General features: G+C 39.9%; 2 protein-coding genes across 6 annotated transcripts in view; one reads left to right on the forward strand and one right to left on the reverse strand.

Moving 5' to 3' along the window:
• The window catches only part of KYAT1 (kynurenine aminotransferase 1), a 52,572-nt gene extending 43,723 nt beyond the window's left edge, over positions 1–8,849 (reverse strand). For both annotated transcript variants that reach the window (XM_031954766.1, XM_031954765.1), the window contains exon 1: positions 8,564–8,849. The gene's annotated coding sequence lies outside the window, so the exon portion shown is untranslated. The remainder of the gene's footprint in view (positions 1–8,563) is intronic.
• A 36-nt stretch (positions 8,850–8,885) lies between these two features.
• Positions 8,886–19,729, forward strand: part of LRRC8A (leucine rich repeat containing 8 VRAC subunit A) — a 38,380-nt gene continuing 27,536 nt past the window's right edge. For 2 of the 4 annotated variants that reach the window (XM_012553924.2, XM_031954763.1), the window contains exons 1-3: positions 8,886–9,011; positions 12,378–12,502; positions 18,011–18,075. The gene's annotated coding sequence lies outside the window, so the exon portion shown is untranslated. The remainder of the gene's footprint in view (positions 9,012–12,377; positions 12,503–18,010; positions 18,076–19,729) is intronic. The other 2 variants (XM_012553925.2, XM_003757329.3) reach the window with 1 other exon arrangement.

Consider the following 19,729-nt stretch of genomic DNA (forward strand, 5'->3'; position numbering starts at 1 on the left):
TACCACCTAGGTGCCCCTCTCACATCATTCTTACAGAGAAGACAGAGATTTAGATTAGATGATGATGCAATCAGGATTCAGGATTAATTAAATGGCAATACTGATTTTTGTCAATATCATTGTCACTGGAATTTATATTGCTTCCACTGTGCGAAGCACTTTGCAAATATTTTATTTGATCTTCACTATAACTCTGAGAGGCAGGTGCTATTACCACCCCCATTTTACAGTTGGGAAAACTAAGAGAGGCAGAGATTAAGTGACTTACTAGGAACACATATTAGAGATCTGAGGTCTGATCTCGGGTCTCTCTGATTCTGGTCCAGAACTCTATGCACTAGACCACCTAGCTAGGCAATCTAGCTGTCTCTACCTAGAAGGTCTCTAGTAGAGAACCCAGAGATCAATATTGGTCCTGTGAGGTTTAACATTTTTGTCAGTGACTTGGATAAAAGATCAGGATGATATATATTTACCAGATCTGCTGAAAAAAAACAAAGCTAGGAGGTTAACTAACACATGGGTGATAGAATCAGAATCAAACTAGATCCTGAGAGGCTAAAGAGGAAATTCAGTAGGTCTCAATGGAAAGTGTTGTGCTTGGGTACAAAAATATGAACTTCATGCATATAAGATGAGGGCTGCATGAATGGACAAAGATCTGAGAGTTTTATTGCAAGCTAGATGGCACAGAAAATAGAATACCAGGACTGGAGAAGGCAAGACTCACCTTCCATACTCCAGATCAGATCAGACACTTACTAGCTGTGTGATCCTGGGCAAGTCACCTAACTCTGCCTCAGTTTCCTCATCTCTAAAATGAGCCCGAGAAGGAAATGCAAAAAATACTACAGTATCTTTGCCAAGAAAACCGTAAATGGGGTCACAAAGAGTTGGACATGACTGAAAAATGACTGACTAACAACAGCAAGCTCAATAGAAATCAAATTCTGTAGTATGCTCTGGAAGTCAAAAAAATTAATAGGGTCTTGAGCTACATTTTCCAGGAACAGAAGTCCTAATCCCAGTATGTTCTGTCCTCTTCAACCCCTATCTGGAGTATTGTGTTCTGTTATGGACACAAGAAGGTCATTGATAAGCTAGAAAATATACTGGGGAAGACAAACCAGGATGGTATAGGACCTAGAATCCATGCATGATCAATTTGACAATTTGAGGATGATTAGCCTAAAGGAAAAAAGACTTGTGGAGCACATGACTGTCTTCAAGGGCTGTTTCAGGGAGAAGGGATTAGCTGTGTTCTGTTTGGTCCAAAGGGAGGAATCAGAGCAAGGAGTAGATGATGCAAAGAGGGGAACTGAGGCTTAATGTCTAATAATGAAAGTTGTTCAAAAGTAGTTGGGGTTGCCTATTCAGGGTGCAGGTTTCCCCTCCTTGACCACTTGTCAGGTATGGGAAAGAAAGGAGAGGATTCCTTCTCTGCACAAATTGCACTAGATAACCACTGAGGTTATCTAGTTCTCTGATTGGTGTCTAATGCTTAAGAATCAGGAGGAATGGGCTGGGGAAGCCACAGCTGGCCATGATTATTACAGGAAAAAGATGTTTTTCCTGACATGCCTTTCCTCTGAGCTCAGTCAGCATAGTCTTTTGACCATGATAACATTTCCTTCCTCTAGCTTCCTCCAGCTGACTATTCAGTTTATAGTCCTTGTTACATTACATGCATGTCCCTGTTATAATAACAATAATCCCTTATACAAAATCATATCCATCCACCAATCCCTGAATTCATTCATTTGTTTGTTCATTCATTCAACAAAATATCAAATGCCCCCATGATATATGTTATGGGCCACCATGCTAGGCAGTGAACAATGTACTAAAGATGAATAAAATACAGTCTCTGCCTTCAAGGAGCTTACAATCTAGTGAGAGAACCTAAGCACAAATGACTAAAACACAAGGCAAAATCTAAGCACAGAAGAACAAAATGTTGGGATTTAGAGAGGTTGGGGGGGGGAAGAAGGGGGAATGGGCAGAATTTCAACAGGCCATGATTTGAGGGAGAGACAAAGCATTCTAGACCTAGGGAACAACATGAATGAACTATAGGCATGAGGTTGGAAGATTCCAGGTATGTACAAGTGATAGTAAGTAAGATCCATTTGAGTAATAGGAGATCTGACTGAAAAAGTAAATTTGAACCGAGGTCTTTGAATTCCATGTTAAGGAGTTTGGACTTTATCCTACAGACAGTGGAACTTTCTGAGTAGAGTTGTGAAGATGAATGCCAATGTTCTATGCAAGTTACACTGGAAAGGGATCAATGAGTTACAAGGTGATTGTTGCACAGGTAAGAGATAAAGGCTTTGATAACATATTTATAAAATCCTTGAAGATTTACAAAGAACTCAGACAGCTAATGAATGCCAAAGGCAAAAGTTCAACTTCAGGACTCAAGACTAGAACTCTTTTTGCCTCATAAACTAGGGTGTTGGTTGTCGGATTGGAAAAGAATATTTAGATAGATAGGAGAGACAGAGACAGGATGAAGACAATTCTACCAGCATTCATACACCATTTTGACCAAAGCAAGAAGACAAAAAGTAATGTGGTAGAGTGGAAGGATACTTAGGTAACAAAGTGGATAAAGTGCTGGGTCTGGTGACTGGAAGACCCATCTTCCTGAGTTCAAATATGGCTTCAGATACTTGTTGGCCATATGACTTTTGACAAGTCACTTCACTGTTTGCCTCATCTGTAAAATGAGCCAGAGAAGAAAATGGCAAACCACTCCAGTGTCTTTGCCAAGAAAATGCCAAAGAAGAGTCAGTCATGACTGAAAAATAACTGAAAACAAAATAGTGGCAGGATAGTTGGCATTGGGATTAGATGGATCTGGACCAAGTTCTATCACAGTCACAGACAATATATTTGAGAAACATCTAACAAAACAAATAAAAATGCAATAAAACACGTCAATGTTTTCTAAGTCATTATGTCTTTTCTTCCTATCCCCAGTCCTGAACACTTAGTACTATTTAATGACCCCCAATTTCTATTTTAATTTGACATTCAGGTAACTCTCTAAAAAGACTATAAAATACAGAGAAGATATATGTGGAAGAATTATACACGTTTAATATCAGATTGCTTGCCATCTTGGAAGGGGATGGGAAAGGAGGGGCTAGAGAGGGACAAAAATTAGGAACACAAAGTTTGGCAAAGATGAATGTTGAAAACTATCTTTGTGTGTATATGGAAAAATAAAATACTATAATTAAAAATTAAGATACAGAGAAGGTTCAGACCTATCTATCAGGGGAAGTCCTCACCTACAGTTTCCTAAATCAAAATCATAGATCTGGTTAAAAAAAATGTGAGGCACTGAAAATACAAAGACAAAACAGCAAAACAAAAAACATTTTGCCTTTAACGAATTACATGCTAATGAATAAGTCAAATTGTTTAAAACAAGAGCCACTCACTGGACACAACAAAGTTGTTTTTTCCTATAAAAATCTTCTCCCGGTCCTAGCAAATTGCTTTTATGACACAAATATGGTGTTGATACCTAAAACAGGAAAAGAAAACTATAGACCAATTTCTCTAATGAATATTAATGCAAAAAATTTTAAATTAAATACTAGAAAAATTACAGTAATATATCACAAAGATCAGGTAAAATTGAACTCATTTTTTTCTGACACCATTTCTAGTACTCATTCTACTGTGGATACTTTAAATAAATAAATCTTGTTCAAGGTACTTTGAGATAATGATTATAATAATTTGGTATTTGATAAACACAAAGATTCCACTTTTTGCAACAAGAACTAAGTATTTGACAAAAATTGCTGGAAAAACCAAATAATAGTTTGGTAGAAACTAGGTATAGACCAACAACTCACAGTATAAATCAAAATAAGGTCAAAATGGATAAATGATTTAGACATAAGAAGTGATAACATAAGTAAATTAGGGGGGCATAGAATAGCAATAGAATAGATCTGTAAAGGATAAGGGAAGAATTTATGACCAGACAAGAGATTGACGGCATTACAAGATATAAAAGGAATAATTTCAATTATATTAAATTAGGTTCTGTAAAAAAAAAAAAAAAAAAAAATCAAATGCAGCCAAAAATCAGAAGAAAAGCAGAAAACTGGAGGAAATTTTAGTAAATTTCTTTGGTAAAGGCTTCATTTCTCAAATACATAGAGAACAGAGTCAATTTTCTAAAAATACATTGATAAAAGTTCAAAGGATATCAATAAGCATTGTTTAGATGACGAAATCAAAGCTATCTATAACTATTTGAAAAAATACTTTAAATCATTATTGATTAGAGAAATGCAAATTAAAATAACTCTCAGGTACCACTTCACACCTATATAAGATTGGAGAATATAAGAGAAAAGGAAAATTACAAATGTTGGAGGGAATGTGTGAAAATTGGGACACAAATGCACTGTTAGGGGAGGTGTGAGCTGATCTAACCATTCTGAAAAACAATATGGAACTACTTCCAAAAGGCTATAAAATTGTGCATACCCTTTGTCCCAGCAATAATATTTGTAGGTCTGTATAACAAAGAGATTTTTTTTTTAGTGGAAAAGGACCTATATGTTCAAAAATATTTATAGCAGTTATTTTTGTGGTAGCAAAGAATTGGAAATTCAGAGGATGCCCATCAATTTGGAAATAGTTGAACAAATTGTGGTATATGATTGGGGTGCAATACTATTGTGCTACATGATGAGCAGAATGCTTTTAGAAAAAGATATAAATTGATGCAAAGTGAAGTGAGCAGAACCAAGAGAACATTGTATATAGTAACAGTAGACTGTATGATGATCAACTATGAATAACTTAGCTATTCCCAGCAATACAAAGAGATCTAAGACAATTCCTAGGGACTTGTAAAAAATGCTTTCTACTTCTAGAGAAAAAACTGATGGCATCTGAATGCAGATCAAAATATATTACTTTTTCCATGCATTTTTAGGGGTCTGTCTAATACAATATGACATAATATAGAGATGTTTTGCATAACTGCATATGTATAACCTGTATCAAATTACTTGCTATTTTAAAGAGGGGTAAGAGGTGGGAGGGAAGCAGGGAATTTAGAACTCAAAACTTTTAAAAATGAATGTTAAAAATTGTTTTTTCATGCAATTGGGGCAAAATTAAAAAAAAAAAATCTCCTTCCTGGGCTAAAATATCCCCAATTCCAACAGTTGATTTTCATATTACATTGTTTTGAATCCTTTCATCATTCTGTTTGCTTTCCTCCAGGAAAAGGCCAGGTACTCACTGCTTAAGAATCAGCTTTCAGTCTTATGTATTACATAGCTCTATATCCTTTGCAGCCCTGAGCACATTTAATAAACTTTAGATACATTAATTAGTCAGCAAGTGAAATATTTGTTGATTAAGAGATTAAGTGTAGAGGAAGAGCAGGACATTACTTTACAGATTAGTTGAACAATCAGTCACCTGTAAACAACTCCTTTGGGTTTCAGAAAGAGAAGAGTCAAATTAGTAACTCCAGAAGCCAGGAGGTGAAATGCAAGCACTCGTATAAGTATTTCAAGGAAAGAATTAGGTCATCCGAGCAAAAGAGTGATGTTGTAGAAGAGATGGTGTTTTTACCCTCAGGTGTGAAAATAACACTTTTCCTGGAATGATAATGGAAGTTAAATCATTTATAAATATTTCCCCAAGGAGGGCTAAGGAATTAAAGTATCGAACCATAAGATATTAAAATTAGAAGGGGATTTAAAAGATAGATTTTCTAGTGTATTCACCCCCTCATTTTATGGGAATGAGGCAGAGAGAGTTGTGTTAGACAGCTAGAGAAAATGCCAAGAGACATTCAAATCTAATTCCCCCTTCCATACCACAGACATCCTCTAGACAAATACTGATAAAATTTAAAATTCATCAGAATCTAGAATCTAGATATTCTTCTACTAATTCAAATGCACACACCACATAGTAATTAGGCAAATTCTGGACATCAGGAATGTGGAATCTTTAGTAACAAAAAATTATTAGGAGAGGCTCAAACCTTTTGTTGTTACTATAAATTCCAGCAGAGGGACACCTGTGTGTTTATCTCTCTTTCTTTGCCTCTCTCTTCCCTCTTGCTCTCTACTGGGACTGGGATTCTGAATCAACAAAGCTCTGAGAACAAGAATTAAAGTAAAATGTCTACAGTTGGCTAGTTATCTGTCAACTCCAGAAAGATAATCACCAAAGAAAAATTCAAGTGGAATCTGGGTATAGTGGGATGAAAGCTGGACTTAAATCAAGAAGGGATATGGGGAATAATTCTGCTTTTACTCTTAATAGATCTTACTAGATAATAACTAGCATTTATGTAGCTCTTTTAAGATTTGCAAAGGGCTTTACAAATATTATTTCACTGCATCCTCACAACAACCCTGCAAGGTAGGTGCCACTACAAGCTTCGATTTTACAGATGAGCAAATTGAGGCAGATTAAGTAACTTGCCCAGGGTTACACAGTTAGTAAGGAGTTTAGATAGGATTTGAAGTCAAATTTTCCAGGTTTTCTTTCTTTCTTTCTTTCTTTTTTTTTTTTTTTTTGATATTATGTTCTTATTTGAGATTTATTTTTATTTTTTAAAAATATTCTTTTATTTTTATTTTTTAATTTTGAACTCTAATTTCTCTCCCTCTCTCTCCACTTCAGGCAAGCAATATGAGACTTGTTAGACATGTGAAGTCATGTGAAGTATTAATAAGAAAACTAAAGAGCTTCAGTTTCCTGATGCAGAAAATTGGAATAAAACTGTTGTAATAGCTACATTACATCTGGTTGTTGTGAGACTTAGATAAAATAATATAAAATGTTTTAAAATTTTAAAGTGCTATGTAAATGTCAAGCTATTGAAACATTTCCAGTAGAATGTATATTTCTTGAGGGCAAGGACTGGTTTGTTTGTTTGTATTCTTAGAACCTAGAACATAGTAAATACTTAATAAATGTTTGCTAAACTTAATGAAATAGATCAGCAATGTTCTGCAGGGATAGGTCAGCAATGTTCTACAGGGATTCCAAGCTGCTTCTGGTGGTGGATTGCAAGAGGATCTTCATATATCATTCAAAAATCTATGTATTCATAGAATATTTATGAAATATTCATGAAATATGAAAATAATGTAGGTTAAATATAAAAAGGAACCTTATTAGTTATTAAGGCCAGCAATCACTTTAACCTTGAGGGTAGGTAGAGAGACAGAAACTTTAAGGTATAAACAGGAGAACCACAATGATTTCTCTAAGCTTCAGTTTCCTTAGCTGTAAAATGGAGATGAAAATTCATTTATGGCTTATTCAAAGAGGATGATCAGGGTAGGAGATGGACTTGAATTCTGAAGGAACATGCTCAGGCCTGGCTTTAGAAATATCACTTTGGCAGTGAGGATGCAGCATGGTTTGGAGAAGAGAGACATGAGGGGTTGAATTGCAATAGTTCAAGACAATGAGACTGAAGGAGAATTGTGACTTTGGAGGAGTGAATATGAGATATTGTCTAGAGAAGAATCAACAGGCCCTTTCAAGTGATGGGCTAGGGGGAGTGAATCAAAGAGGAATTAGTAACTGGTGGGATAGTGGATCCTACAGAAAATCCATCCTGATTCCTTCAGATTCCTAATGATTCTCCCACCCTACTCCCCCTTTATTGTTATTCAGCCGAATCTGATTTCACGATCCCATTTGGGGTTTTCTTGGATCCTGGAGTGGTTTGACATTTCCTTCTCCAGTTCATTTTACAGATGAGGAAACTGAGGCAGACGGGGCTAAGTGACTTGCCCAGGGTCACACAGCTAGTGGGTCTGAGGTCATGTTTGTGCTCATGTTTCCCGATTCCAGGCCCAGCATTCTATCCTGCGAGTTGCATTTACCACAAACAGGAGCTGCTAAGTGATGCACCAGACCTTGACTCAGAAAGACATAAATACAAATCCTTCCTCGGATACAATTTACTTAAATTCGTTCTTGTCGTTTTCCTCCAAGGAATGCAATGGCCCCTTGAAGGCAAGAGTCGGTCAGTGGTCTAAGCCTCTGCAGCCCCATCACAACACAGAGTCGTCCCGGTGATCAAGGCTTTTTGAATGAATTAATTAATTCGTGGGAGGGGGGAGGGGAAGCGCCTTAGGGTTTGAAAAGCACCGGAGATATGGGAGCTATTATGATGATAAAGGTGACGACCGGTGACTGACATTGGGCATTACAATATAGTGACCCAGAAAGGGTAAGTGGCCAGGCCCAAGGTCGCACAAGCAGCTTAGGCAGGACCGGCGGTTTAGAACCCAGGTTTCTTGGTTTCTAGGACCGGGCAGTTTCCGATCCTCCTCCCGGAGCCCGGGAAGCAGAGAGCCCAGCGCGGGCGGCCCGAGGTCTCTCCTGCTCCCCCCGTACTCAGATTGTGCATTCGCACTTCCAGGTGACAGGCATAGGACCCGCTTAGCACCTGCACGCCCTGTCGTTAGAGGCTCCAGGTACGTAAGCGTGTAGGTATGCATTTCTCCTATAGTTTCCGCCGGTCCGGAGCACTACTCACCGTGAGCCCAAGCGCTCGAGGCTGCAGCGGAGGAGAAAGTTTGGAGAGCCAAGAGCTCACTTTCTCCCAAGCAAGACTCAGACTAACCCGGCGTTACTGGCCCTTTAACTGCGTTCCGCAAGTTTTTTTTCCCCCCAAACATCCGCCCTCAAGTAGGATGACGCTCTTAGGGAGACCCGGCTGTCTGAAAGCCCTTCACAAATATGGCTACGCCTCCTCATCCTCCCCTCCCCCACTCCCCTTTTTCATACGGCAGTGGGAGGGGCTGTTCTCCTCCCTTCTCCGTCCCGGGCTGGCCTCCCATGGCGTACGCCGTAGGTGACGTCACGTCCGGGGCGGAGGAGCCCGAGTGGTGCAGTGAGGGGACAAACAAAAGGAGCCGCCGGCCGGAGGAGCCGGCGGGGACCGAATCGCGGAAGGGCGCCGGGAGGCTGCCGGGCTCTGCGGCGTAAGTGCTGGGGCCGGGGTCCCGGGGCCGGGAAACAGACGGCGTCCGCGCTGCCTCAGGCACCCCCTCACCGGGGCCGGAAGAGGGCTTCCACGTTAGGGGGTGACGGAACTCTGTCCTAGGCGCCTAGGGGAGAAAGGGAGGTGCCAGGCGCGTTCCCTTCCTCAGGCTCTCCCCCGCCTTTTCCTTGCCGAGGGTTGCCCAGCCCTTCCTCTTGCATAGTCCTCTTCTGCTGTGGAGCTGTCCCCTGGCATTGTTGAGTCCTTCTACTTTGGGGGCGGCGTTCTCTTCGGGGGGTTTCTCCCAGTTCGGGGATCATTTTGCTTTGGAGATGACACTCAGTTCTAGGAATCCCTTGACCCAATGGAAAGGGTATTGCTCAACTTTGGAGTGTCCCCATCTCGGGGACAGGGTGAAGGGGGGGGGAGCTCTTAATTTTTTCTTTCCACCCCCCTTCCCTAAATATGCTGTGAGGTGGTCGGTGGTTCCCCCACATTCAGCATTTGTTCCACAGAGAATGAGCATTGCAGGGTTTCCAAGCTGGCAGGGATCTGGGAGATATCTCAGTCCTGTCATTTACAGAGAGGGAAACTGAGTCCCACAGAGGGGGTGGTGTTTGATTACCACCTCTCTCCTGGGGAGTAATGGCAGGGTCTGCTCAGCGCGCTGGGTGGGACAAAAATTCTTTCTCCTCTCCTCTCTCTCTCTCGGGCCCAGCCCGGTGTGCAGAACCTTTGGGATTGCCTTAAAGTATTAGGGACCTGGTCTTCCCCTCCCCCCCCCCCCCCCTTGGAAAAGCGCTAAATTAGGGAGGGAACTTGGAAGGAAGAGGGGAGGGTGCTGTGTTGGAGAGGCCCTAGTGCTAGTAATTCACAGGTTGTAGTCTCTAAAGTGGGAGAAACTCAAGAGGTCATCTAAATCTGATCTCTAGCTGAAGCATGAATATTGGTCCACCACATTTCTCCAGAAATGGAAGCCAGTCTTCCCTTGAAGATCTCCTGGTGATGTAGAATTCACTTCCTATGAAGCATCCTGTTCAATTTTTGGACAATTCTTATTGTTAGGAAGTTTTCTTTAAGATTACAAAACTCCCTATAATTTCTCATTATACCTAATTTTGTTTCATGAACTCATATATATATATATATATATATATATACATATACATATATATATAAAGACAGTGATTGTATTCCCTTAAGTCTTCTTTTCTGAGGGTTGTTATTGCTTTTTTTTTTTTAACTCCTCAACCATTGCTTTTTTTTTTTTCTTTCCCTTGGGACTTTGGAAGACAAGGTTCGGATAAGGATCTTGTTCCATTTGTCAAGGACTACCTGTTAGGTCATTGGGTACTTAAAATTTGTTGTAGAATTTTTTTGGTCATCATTCAACTGATGGGAGACCTCGACTTCTGGTCTAAGGAGAGAGATTTAGGGTAATTCTAATTGGGAAAGTCCTTGAAAATCTTCTGTGCCCTGCTCTCATGGAAGCCTTTGCATTAGGATTTGACAGAATAAATGGGAAAGAAAACATGCATTAAATTGAAATTGGTACATGGTTTAAATAAATCTTGTTGATTTCTTTTTTCCGGTCAAATTTAGCATCTGTTGTATCTGTGTGAAGCATCTATGCTTCTTCCCAATAAGTACCTGAGCTTCACAGGATTATGTCTTAGATCTGAAATGGACAACTTTAAATTATATTTAGTTCAGTTCTTTTATTTTGCAGACAAACAATATGAATGTTAGAGTAAGGAAGCAATTTACAGAAGGTTGGGTTATTAGTAAGTTGCAGATCATCTGACACCATCCAGTGATCTTTCTACTACTACACCATATTAGCTCTTTTCTGAAAATTCAGGTGGTCAGCTAAGTATTCTGATTAGAGAATATAGTGGGGTCTGATGACGTCTTTGTAGAGAGAGCTAGTATTTCAGAAGCTATCATGAGGGGACAGTTCTGCAGAGCCTGGCAATGCAGATGGCAGGGTCATATTAGCATCACAGGCATGAAGGTCAAGTTCTTCCCATAAGCCAGAGTGTTTGGGTGTGGAGGGACAGATGGTTTGTCCCAGAGGAAATGAGGTTGAAGTGATGCTTTGTGTGTGTGCGTGCTCATTGCCTTTCACCGTCCAGTCTTAAGACAGACCATATTAGGACAACTCGGTAATTAAGCAAAGTGAAATTGTCTCAACCTTACTTTATTGGGATGGGAGGGGGTCTCTTAAAAAGTTATTTCATTTTCCTCAGAACATTCCTCTGAATGGAAAATAACTCCCCACATCTCATAAGGTTGGGTTCATAGGGTTGAATTAACACTATCTTTCTTAATTGCTGGAACATCTTCAAACATTCTGTCTTAAGACTCACCAGTCATAGGCACAGATAGAGCAAGCAGTGTTTTCTGGCTTCCTGGTAACTGAGCAGAGAAAATTTAGGAGAGACATGCTGGCTTTCTTCAAGTAGGTGAAAGGAGGTTTAAGTTTATTTTTGTTCTAGAGGGTAAAACTAATAGTAGTAATGGACAGAAATTACAGAGAGGCAAGATTTTAGTTTGATAAAATGCAAAACTTTCTACAAATCAGAGCCATCTAAAAGTAGGAGCTGCCTCAAGCAGTCATAGTTCTTTCTTCCATCACTAGATGTCTTCTGGTAGGGACTGGAGAAACACATGTAAGGGATGATTTGCTAGTGTAGGTTGGGTTAGATGACCTTTGAGGTCTTTTCAAACTCTGAGATTCTGTGATTCATTTACCAAACATTTATTAAATACTTTGTGTATACAGAGCAGATTACATGAAAAAATGTTTGAATATCTATTGTGTGCAAGACACTGGGGAGAGAAACAAAGACAAAAATGAACAGGCCTTCTAAGGAGCTTACATGTAGATAAGAAAATTTAAGATAATTTGAGAGGGAGCAACTCTTAACACCTATGTGTTTTAGGGCTTTGATTCTGCTTTGATTTCTTTTGTGTCTCAGAAGGAATCATTTCTTAAATCATCTCTTCTCTAACTTCTAAACCCAACCTTGATAGTATTCCTGCTATTTGAGGCTTGTCTTTCCTTGATATGGAATACCATCTTTCTTAGGAAATTTTGGCAGTAAAAATTCCTGGAATAATTTTTTTTTTCATTTAGGGTAATTAAGCTAGGACCTTATTCCTTTGTGATATGGATATAAGTAAAGATTATGTGCCTATTTTATAGCTAAAAGGGACACTGAAGTACAGGTTGATTCACTCTTAAGATGTCACAATGAGTTGAGAAGAGCTCTGGACGGTAGAGTCCTGATCTTCTGACTTCTTATCTGGTTTGGGCTGATGGTTTCTGCTCCCTCCTTTATTAATAGCTTTTATTTCCTTACAGGGGGGCTGCTTCCATGGCGCTTGGGGAATGTGGCGCTTCAGAACCGAATCAGAATCCAGTCCATACAGACGCTGTCCAACTCCAGCACAGAGGATTGAAGTGTAGATAGCAAAACCAGCTGTAAGGTAAGTGCCCTGACCCCTTTTCTTATGACGTTTAAGCCTCAGAGGAGGAGCTGGTTAAATTTTACTGGTTCTCTAAGCATGGGTGGAAAGGAACTGTAGCATTTTATGCCTGGCTCGGGTATAGCAGAGGGCAAAGGACAACAATCTCTTTAGTCCTCTGGTATCTGTCATGTTATTATTCTGGAGTTCTGGTAGAAATTAGAAGTAAAGGAGAGTAGTTTTGTTTGTTTGATTTCACTTCTATCTTGTTATTACTGTATTGCTTAAATGCAAAAATTATGTATATTGAGAGATCTTTTACATAGATTCAGTTATACAGAATGGGTCTTTGAGAGATCATCCTGAAGAGTCTTTCTAAAGGTCTCTGGCTGGAATACTGCCTCTTTTTCCTGGCCCCAGATCTGGATTTTGGTTTTTGTCAGGAAGATTTGGAACAACAGAAAGGAAATCGTGTAAGTCTAGTGTGATTTCTCAGACTTTCTTGCTTATTAGGAACAAGGTCGCCTAATCTTAGTCCTGCCCAGCAGGAGTTTCCTGCTTGTTTTCTAGGCATTCTCTATCCCCAGGGAAGCAGAGGTTAGGGGCTGTAATCTATGCCATCCCTTTCAGCAGGGAGGGCAGGCAGGAAGCAGAGCATCTTGCTTTTCTTGGGTAAGAATTCCTTCTAACAGCTACGGACATCCTGGCTGAACCAGTATGAGTTCCAGCTCATATTGCTTTCCTTGAGAAGCAAATGCTGGTGGCCAGGGAAAGAGTATTGCTGTGTCTAGCTTGGCAGTGTGATTTCTGAAAAGAAAACAGTCCCTGATAGCAAAATTCTCATCCCAGAGGACATTTTGGTTGTAGTCACTTTTTGTCTTCCCGACAGATAATATATTTTAAAATTTCTAGTATTTACATTTTTAAATTTGGGAGAGTGTGGCTAGCTTGAGTCTCATTTCTTGGAGGATGATGGGAAATCCTCCAGAGGTTTCATCCCCTAATGAAAGAATGAAACCTTGCTGATACTTATAAAACATGTCAATATATTATCTTGGTTGGGGGAGCTTAGTGTGTTCTTCTGTGGAGAAATTTCTGTTATTTATGGAGGGAGGAACACATGGTTGTTTGGAGGGATCGAGGAATAGCTACAAAATCCTTTCCTTGTATGTTATTCTTAGAATTTCTCTTCTTGTTTAAGGTTGTTTTCAAAGGTTTATTGTAACCCTCCTTTGGTGTTCACTCTTCCTTTTCTTTGATGCCTGTTCCTATCTTCTAAAGTGGGATACATATTGTCAGAGATCCTTCAGGAAATCCAATTCTTGTCTGTGTTGTCAATCCCTAATTCCTTCTCTAGCAGAATCTCTGCTGAATTTACCTTTACTGACTTATAAGGTACCTGAACCCAGTTTTGTTTTTTTAGAAGCACAGAGGACTGTCTAGACCCTTAAGTGTCTATAAATGATAATTCTTAAGATCATTAAGACAATCATATCTAGTCCAACCCCCTTATTTAACAGTTGAGGAACTGAGTCCTGAGGAGATAAAAGTTCCCAGGTCACTCAGATCACAAGTAGCAGAGGGGGATGGGCACTTGAGGCTCCTGATGCCAAATCCAGAACTCCATCACATTACAAAAGTTGCTGAGCTGTCCTTGTAGGGCTGCATGGCGTGATGTTGTATGTTTTTTAGTGATGTCATTGAGGGGCTGAGTTCTTCCTTGAAGGAGGGGGGTGGGGGAGTGTAGGTGGGAGCAATTTCAAGAAGGGTTGGACCCTTTTATTATAGACAAGTTTTTGCTCCTTTTGGATTTCTTTGCTAATGTTCCCTTACTATTTTACACAAGTGAGCGTTTGTGTTTAAAGGCCTCTGGAGTGCTTGAAACCTCAAGATTAAATGTATTAATGCAATTTAGCTTCACACCCAGAGTGGCATTCAAATAGAGTAAAAGTGGTGGTAAAATTCCATGGCTTTCACATGCCACCTGGATGCCCCCAGAGTCCTAAATGCCAGGTCTTTAAGGAGTGATGAGGGATGACGAATGGCTTGATCATCAGCTGGTGTGAAAGACTGGCTTTGATCTCACTCCGCTTGCATCATTCTACCAACTCTTTCTGTAATAGGATCCCTGAGAACTTGCCTTTACTTACTATTGGCATCAGGAAGCTGCTTCCAGTATCAGGTGAAGGGTAGTCAGTCTTGTCACTGAAAGTTAGGACCACAGTAAGGAGAGATTGTAGGTTTCTAGAGCCAGAAAGCATTGGATCTGCCTTCACAAAGCCTCTATGTCAAATTCAAGATTATTCTGAACTGATGGAAGAATAGTTTTGTCCCGTTCCCCAAGGGCATGAAGGAAGAAGAGGCTACACCATTTGGGCATTTCAGTATCCATCTAGGAAAGCCTTTTAGTTCACTTGAAGGAGAAACACATGCTTGGAGCCACTCTTGGAAGCTATCTTTTTTTCCCTAGCAGACTTGTTTCTCCTTGCTTGTCAGGGCAGGCTATCTGGTGACTCATGTTATGCATTCCCAGAGGTTTGGTTATGTAGCTCTGAAAGTACTATCTCTAATTGGCTTTCACTGAAACTTAAGTTCCTTTTGACTGGGAAATGGGACCATTTCTTGTCTCTGGGTAGTTTAGAAGAGGGAGCTTTCTAGAACATCTAGTTGTAGGATTTCTTGCTAATCATCCTCTATAGCTAGTTGGCAGAGGGGATTTGAGCCCCATGGCTATTCTTGTACCAAAGCAATGGTCAAGCAGCTTGGAGAGAGGAAAAAGGGAGCTGGTGTGTCTGTGTTTGGAGCACATGCTAGCTTTGGTGAAGGGGGGTTGACAAGAGGAAGAGATTGGAGCCTCTTACTCAATGTTCTCATCATGTAAAATGCCAGGGCTTCCTTCATAAGTTGGCTAAAAAGGAAAACCTGTTTCAAGAGACTTGAATGCAACTCTTAAGAATCATTCGAGAGCTAAAATTTGGCATGAGACTAATCAGTTCAATCAATCTCTAGAGGAAAGATCTCACTTCTGTAGCGAGCAGAGGGTGTGGCTGTTTCTCGGGGTGCAAGGGAAGTGGGGAGAGGATCCAGTCAGGAAGCACGAGCCCCCTCCCAGCTGACTCACCCCACTCTTGGGCACAGGTGGCCTGGGGCTATCTCCCATTGGTTTGGAAGTGGCTTAATGGTGCCTGGTGGGCTCTGCAGGGGGGACACAGCCACCTTATTTTAGCTCCCTCCAACTAGAAGAAAATGAAAGCACTGACCCCATCAGCAGCTGCCTTTGCAGCTTTATAGGCACATATGGACAGGAGGGGAGGAGCAGCCTGTATTTCTGTGTGTTTGTGGGTCCATGACTCCTGACTTCTTTCTGGGTTAAGACCTTGCTAACCTAATGGCCCTTTCCAGCTTAAAAACCAACTTCTTAGCAGTGGTTCTTTCCTGAGAAACTGTAACGGAAAAATGACTGGAAATGAATTGTTCCAGCTTTCCTTTTCTTTGAACTCTGAGCTAGAGAGGGATGGAGGATGGGAGCTTCTCTTCGCCCAGCTTGGGAATCTTTCTTGATCAGACTTTTTCTTTCTGCTTAAAAAGAAGGAACTCTGTGTGTGTTTACCCAGGACTTCAGGTAGCAAAGCCCAACTGAAGACTCTGTTCACATTGTTAGCAACCTGTTACTTGGGGATTATTTGGGTATTCTCTTTATTAGGAACAGATTCCTATTCCTTTCACCCATAATTAAGTTTTGCTGGCTCTCCTGGAAATAAATCCCAGAAAGATGGGTTGCAGTAAAGGGGGATTGAAATAAATAGCATTGGACATTTGAATACAGTGCATGTATATAGAAGCAGTGATTATGACAAGGTGACTAGACATTGCCTCAGAGAGCTGAAATGGAGAGGAGAGTTTCTTTGGGTATTGTTCTTCTATGTGTGATTTTTCCATAGCCCTGTGAGAAATGGGAAAATCACCCGTAGTGATTTATAGGGGATAGTACACCATTCCCAGGGGTCCTGTCCTCATTCTGCTCCACTCTTGGGAGTTTTCCTTCCTTGACCACCATGCCATTGTCACTACCCATTATGCTACCAGGTAGCCTATCCCACCCAAGGTGCCCAGAATTTATATAAATATATGTGTCATCTTTCTAGCAACCCTCTCAGAGTTTGTCTTTCTCTGTCTCTCTTCACATTTTCTCATCCTATTTTCTACATAATTGAATTAGTCCTAGGTATGGATTCTAAATGCATTAGGATTCATTTAGTTGATATATGATGTGTGTTGGAGTCTCAATAGAGACATTAGATTTTAAATTTCTCTGCCTTTCTTGCTTTTATACTCATGGAATTCTGAGATTGAGAAGAAGTCATCAAAGGTCATTTCTCAGAAGGTGACCTAGGGACTGCTAATGAATATAAGGAGTCACCAGGTGGTCAATGGCCTCAAGAATTAATATTTTTTAAAAGTACAGTTATCATTTAACATATATAGGACTGCTTGCCATCTGGGGGAGAGGATGGAGGGAGGGAGGGGAAAAATTGGAACAGAAGTGAGTGCAAGGGATAATGTTGTAAAAAATTACCCTGGCATGGGTTCTGTCAATAAAAAGTTGTTAAAAAAAAAAAAAAAAAGTACAGTTATAGACCTCTTTAGTAAGAATAGGCATTTTTACATTCTGTCTTATATTGGTGCTTCCCCAAAAGCAGCACCATTTCCTCCATTTGGAGGAATTTTTGCACAATTCTTGTGGGATTAAATTTACCAAGTGGTCCCTGGAGATTTAGGTCCTGCTAAAGTGGTCTGGAAGCTGAACATTTGAGAGCTACCATAGCCAAACAAGACAAATTTGATAGACCATTTACAATTCTCCAGAGAATGGTCCTACCTCAGCATCTGATTGGTTCTTCCCATTTTATATATCTGAAAAGTTATTCTTTGTAGTTGTCTAATCCCACCTGCTGCCATTTCAAAATGCTACTTAGAGATTCCTCTGCTCTATCCTATGAGGTTCTATCTTTTTTTTGAAAGCTGCTGCCTTCTGCTTTCTACCTATCCAGTGAGAATCATTAAGAACACACTGGTATATTGGGAGAATTGGGGTCAGCAACACTTTTTTTTTTAATAACCTTAACAGAAACATAAGTAGCATCACTTTTTAAAAAGGTTCCTTACTCATATTCTACCTAAAACCCCTTTTTAGACTTGATACCTTCTCAGAGACCTTTCCTTTTCTTGTTTTCACCTTTCTCTTTCCCCTTCTTTTCCCCTACCTCTCTTTTCATCTTCAAATAGATTATATTATCTGTCATCCACAGATATCAGATGCTGTACTGTGCACTATACTAGGCAAAACCTGGAAAATGTACATATATATGTACATATATATACGTATATTTTCCAGGTTTTTCCCTTTTAGAGCCTTTCCAAATCTATTTCTTTTGGAGTAAATTTCCTTTCATAAGGGTACTGTCATTTTTAAAAATTAAGTTATTATTGATATCTCATTTTTACATAATTTATTTTTTCTCCTCCCAGAAAGTCATCTCTTTTAACAAAGAAATAAGAAAAAGGGGAGAGTAAGTGAACTTAACTTTTAAGAGGTAAGAGATTTCCCCAGTAGATAAATAGTCAAAATATCTGAACAGTTTAAGAAAAAACAATAAGTAACTATATGGAGAAAAATAGAGCAAATTACTGAAGAAATATAATGTAAGATTTCATCCCACACCCATCAAATTGACAAAGATGAAAAAGCCATCTTGATCTTTGAACTAAGTAGGTCCAAATACATTTAGATTCCCAGATACCAAAATATTAATTACGCTTCATCAGTAGCAAAAAATTGAAGGCAAAGTGAGTGTCTGTAGAATGGGTGATGCCTTGATCGCTAAAAAAAATTGTAGCTTATTAATGTAGTGAAGGTGCTATTTTATAGTAAAAAGTGATAAATATGAAGAATTCAAAAGAGTTATGGGAAGACTTACTGATAACAAATGGAGAAAGGAGGAGAACTATATTCGTGATGATTCAGTGTAAATGAAAATAACACTGGAAGGCAATCAAACTCAGATTTATTGCAGTGAATCATCTTGATCCCTAGAAAAGATGGACAATCGCACAAAATTTTTAAAAATTTTAAAAATTTGCAAAAAAGTACAAGGTGCAGAATTGCATCCCTGCTATCAGATTTTGTTTCTCTTTTCTGCTTAACTGTTTTTCTTGTTATAAGAGAAGGTTCTATAGAAGTAGTGTGGTTTAGTGGCCAGAGAATTGGCCTTTTAACCTCAGAGGTCTGGGTTCTAGACTTGTTTCTGAATAAGACTCTCAGGTTAACCTGGGCAAGTCATTTAACCTCACACCTCACAGTGGCCCAGGAAACTCTTAAGTTGCAAAGCAAATGTGTTCTCTGCTTTGGTAGAGGAAATGCCTTAGTTGGAGTTCCCAATAAAATCACACATCCCAATCAAAAAAATGAAAGAGTTCAATGGGAAAGAGTAATGGGAAATGACTATTTTTTTTAAAGATCTAGTGAGGGACAACTAGATATGGGAGTGAATAGACCACGGGCCCTGAAGTCAGGAGTTCAAATCTGATCTCAGACACTTAACACTTCCTACCTGTGTGACCCTGGGAAAGTCACTTAACCCCAATTGTCTCAGCAAAAAATAAAGGAGCTAATGAATTTAAATTGAATCCTAAGACATTTGAGAATCCTACTGAGAGGCTGAACTAGAGAAGAGAGAGAACAGAGACTCTTGTGAAGAGGAGGGTAAAAGAGATAGTGATAGGTAGAAAAGCCTGCTGATGGAGAGAACCCTGGATGGTGGACTGAGAGGACTAGAAATTAGCGATTGGAGGCAAGAGCTTTGTCACAAGGAGTAAGCATCTAGTTGTTGCTGACTTGACATCAGGTTTCAGGACCTGATGAATAAGCAGATGATGAATAGCGGGTGAGTTGTAGGGCGTGTCTCTGGGAGCTTCAAAAACAGAAGCTAGGGGAGAGGCAGTGAGCTCAAAATGAACCTTTTGTGTTCCTCTCAGGATTTAAGCAAGGTTTCCTTCAAGACTCATCAATCCTCCTCATCCATGGACTCATCTCTGCCTCTTAGAAGTAGAAAGTTTGACTGAGTGATCCAAGGAGATACTGTAATGGAGTAGACTTATTTGATTTAGGAACTTGGCCCCCATCCCTTACACACACACACACACACTCTTTATTTTTTTCCCTTTCTTCCCCCCCTTTTCCTCTCTTCC

The sequence above is a fragment of the Sarcophilus harrisii genome, chromosome 2, assembly GCF_902635505.1.
Source record: "Sarcophilus harrisii chromosome 2, mSarHar1.11, whole genome shotgun sequence".
NCBI classification, from domain to species: domain Eukaryota; kingdom Metazoa; phylum Chordata; class Mammalia; order Dasyuromorphia; family Dasyuridae; genus Sarcophilus; species Sarcophilus harrisii.